General features: G+C 39.4%; 1 non-coding gene across 1 annotated transcript; it reads right to left on the minus strand.

The window, feature by feature from the left end:
- Nucleotides 1–696: 696 nt before the first annotated feature.
- Nucleotides 697–803, minus strand: LOC114008803 (U6 spliceosomal RNA). Its single transcript, XR_003550302.1, has one exon. It is a non-coding gene; the product is annotated as a U6 spliceosomal RNA (small nuclear RNA).
- Nucleotides 804–4,233: the final 3,430 nt, after the last annotated feature.

Genomic DNA, 4,233 nt, shown 5'->3' on the forward strand with positions numbered 1-4,233 from the left:
ATGTAGGCTTGATGATTTCCCTTGAGGGAGAGGCCTTTTCTTTGTTGCTCATACTTCTTGAGCCTCTGCAATTGTTTCTAGTCATCAGGTGATCTATATGTTGCTTCCTGACATATTTAAGGTTTTTCTGAGTGTTAAAAGTTGTACAGGGTTAGAAAATTGATGATTTCCCTTATGGTTGCCTACCTGTTGCTCAACAGTACCATGTACTGTTGTCACTGGTCCTGGGTGACCTAAAGTCCTCCCTTGTTCTAAGAAGTGGTGAACCTCCAACTGACCTGCTAAGCAACACCTCAAGAACAAGGAAAAAGAAGACAAAACAAAACCGTGTGGTGTGCGGCACACAATGCGCACCGTGCGCTGTTCAAAACACTAAAATTCACAGTGTCCAAAGGCAAGTGGGGGAGGGCCAGAGGATGAGCGACGGGTCCTGGGTGGAAAGGCCTGCAGCCACAGGCTGCCTGGTGTCCGGAACTGCTGGTCGGCTCAATCTGGTTTGCAGATGTGGTGTGGGGGACTGCGAGTTCGTCGTAAAGTCCCACAAGACCAGCCTGAAGTCCAGAGAGGAGCAGGGGTGGGGATGCGCGAAGGACCCAGGTGGGAGGCTTGGTGCTCTTGATAATTTTTTCCGGGTCAGAGGTTTTGTCTTCTACATTCAAGATTCCATCTTCTGTGATATCTAATCTGATTTTAATAAAATATATTAAATTCTTCATGAATTTGGGTATCTTCCTTGTGCAGAGGCCATGCTAATCTTCTCTGTACCATTCCAATTTTAGTATATGTGTTACTGAAGCAAGCACTATTCCAGAGACTTTCACAAGCACCATATGTAATCAGACTTATTTTTCTCATTAATATATCTAACATGGTGCTCTCTCATTTTTTTTTTAGAGGTTTTAGCTATAGGATGCATGTGCTCACCAGAAAGACAGAAAGAGACAGAGACAAAAAGGGAGAAATCACCCCCAGGGGGGAATGACCATGCCACAATCCCTTCTCCTCCATTCTCCTCTCGGGATCTTGGGCACGCACGCACACGCACTCAGCTTGAGTTTAAGCCACCAGGTGCGAGACTCAAACTGTGGTCAACTACATGGCAGTCCAGCGACATTATGCTAACTGCTGGTCCCACCGTGCTCTGTAATTTTTCAGTTTCCTTTTTATTCTAATAATAGTTATGATTGATAAGCATGTTGTACCCACCACAAGTTATATGTATTGGATACATTTATGAGACATGTAATTAGTTAATTTCCACAGAATGGTCTAAAATCTAGTTTTCCCTCTGTTGTCAATTCCAATTATTTATACAGCTACCACAAGAAATATGTATTTCTAGAGCAGAGCTGAGTTTTAGAACAAATCCAGCTTTCCACTCTTTTGGCTCCCTTGCTCATGTTAGAGCAAGAATCCATATAGTGTCAATGAACCCAAATACTTCTACAAATTTTCTATTTTTGTTTAGAGTTTTACTTTTAATAATGATAATCAGTATTCTGTGCAGTACCGCTAGTCTTTACAGAAGTCTTACAAGTCAATAATAGACTGAGAGAATTAAATGACTTGGGAAGATCTAGATGACTCCAAATCTTACACTTTTTATAAACCTCTAGCCACTCAAACTAACATCTCTCTCACAAGTTGGCTTTTCTAGAGCTGGTGACTCATTCTCTTCTTTCAGCAGTTTTCATTGATACCTATAAAGAGCTGTGTTCTCTCATCCTCAGTATCTTTCTACTGATAAGTCATGTAGAGCACCAGTAGCCACAAAGTGTGACAACTACTAATGGAAAAACAGGAAGAATGAACTTAAATTTATGGGCATTTTACAATAATAATAATAATAATAATAATAATAATAATAAAAATAAAACACTAAAGACCTGAATGTGTTCCTGAACTATAAATTACAAATTTATTGATTTACAAAATGCAATAGCAATAATTTCTGAAAGGGGAGTATATTGTGTTATGATGTTAGGTTATGTCAGTTCTATTGAGTTGTCGGAAAAATCATGACACATTTTTGCATAGAAAATACATCATGACTTTCCTGACAACCCAATATGAAACAGTTGCTTCATATTTTTCCCTGTCAACTTCTAGGATTAGATATCTCTATCTTCAAAACAGAAATTCAAGCACCACAGAAGCAAAGTCCTGGCATTCAAAAGGCACATGTTGCTCAACCATAAAGATCATTAAATGTTTAAATAATAATAATAATAAATAAATAAATAAGACAGTGCCAGTCTCATCCCTTATACTCCATGTTCCAACACAACCCAGAGAATATATTTGTCATGTACACCAAAACCAAGCATTCATGGAACTTAGTCCTAATAATTTGTCGTAAGAAGCAGAGTCTGAACTTGCAAACCTGTTTTTTGGATCTCTTTGTTACAGTTATATAACTCTGAAGAAATTAGTAATATGTACCATATCCCCCAACATGGGAAAAATAACATTCAGTGGGGATTAGGTCACAAAACAAAATAACATTAGGGAAATTCCAGTTGTGTAAAAATAAAACTCTTAAACAATGGTTTTGACATTTTTTAAAAGGCATTTTCTTGACTTTATCCCATATCACACATTTCTTAAACATCTTCCATGTGTCTAACTCCACATCAGTCTAGCCCTCACTGAGTGCAAAGACCCTCATACCTTTGCCATATGTGAGACATGAGACACAGTCAAGAGGTCTCTGCTTCCTGAATGTGTCCACTACTATATGGAGGATGAAGGTTGGAGGGTCATCAAGTAGATCCATTACTGACCTGCCCTCATGGAGAGAAAGAGAGAAAGAAGCAGAGGAAAGGGAGGAGATAGGAAGAGGAGAGGGAGGACAAGGAAGAAGAGAAAGAGAAAGGGAAGGAGGAGATGGAGAAGAAATAAGAAAGAAAAAAGGTGGACTGGAGTGTGTCTTTTGTTTCTGCTACATCAAAATAATTGAATCCATAGTTAAAAAGTCATTTACTCAGACAATAGGCAGATAGTTTTGTTTGCTCAGAATTTTTGCCCCAGGGTACATGCATTCACAGGGGGAGAGAGAGAAAGTGAGAATTCACTCCCTGGGGGGGTGCGGGGGTAGAGTGGGGATGGTCATGCTGCAATCCCCTTTCCTCCATTCTCCTTTTTGGATTTTTGGCATGCATGCACACCCAGCTGGTATGTTTCAGGCTTCTGGGTCTGGGACTGAAACCATGGAGTCAGCCATGTGGGATCCAGTGCCTTATCCACCATAGCATCTGCCGGCCCTCTACCTACATTTTACCTCTACCTATAAAAAACTGTATATTTAACAGGATATAGTACGCAGCTTAGGAAAGATAAGAAAATGTTACCAGATAATTTCTGTTTTTAAGACTTTCAATGTTGGGACTAGCAGATGACATAATAGTTACATTATTGGACTCCCACATACATAGTCAACTGCAGTTCAAGTCCTAGACCTGATAGCTTAAAGCTCATGCCGGACACATGTGTGTGAATGCATGTCCAAGGGATTGCGATCTGGCCATACCCTAACAGGGGTGACTTTTTGCTTTCTGTCTTTTTCTATTTCTCTGGCAACCACATGCACCCTATAGCAAAAATATCTCTAAAAAAAAAAAAATACTTTCAATGTTTTGTTTCATATTCACAGAAGTACTATCACAGAAGTAATAGTAATGTTTCCTTTTGCTAAAGAGTATGTGCACTCACTGAGAGACACAGACAGAGGAAAAGTGATAAATCACCCCCAGGGAGATAGTCTCTCCCATTCTTCTCCTGGGATTTTGGGTACACATTTGCAAGCATCTGGCATGATTTTCAAGTTATCAGGTTTGAGAGTCAAGCCATAATAGACCATGTAGGAATCTAGCACCCTAACCATCATACTACTTCCTGGTCTCCCAAAGTAAGCCTTTAGCCAGAGAGAAAAGCAGAAGACAATGCATATGCCTATCTCCTTGATCCGATTATTACACACATTATATGCATGGTTTGAAAAGCCATACTATATCCCACAAAGATGTACAATGATTATTTATAGACCAGGACTCATCATTTCAAAATAAAAAGATAACAATAACAAAAGAAAAAAAAGAAAAAAAAAAAAAAAAACAGAATACAGGCCATCCAATGGAATGGTGGTTAAAGTAGCTGCACATTTTGAGTCCTAGACCTGGCAGTTTGAAGAACATGTTGGGCACATGTGCAAACATGTCCAAAGTCCCAAGAGGA

Source organism: Tupaia chinensis, unplaced genomic scaffold (assembly GCF_000334495.1).
Source record: "Tupaia chinensis unplaced genomic scaffold, TupChi_1.0 Scaffold000392_1, whole genome shotgun sequence".
NCBI classification, from domain to species: Eukaryota; Metazoa; Chordata; class Mammalia; order Scandentia; family Tupaiidae; genus Tupaia; species Tupaia belangeri.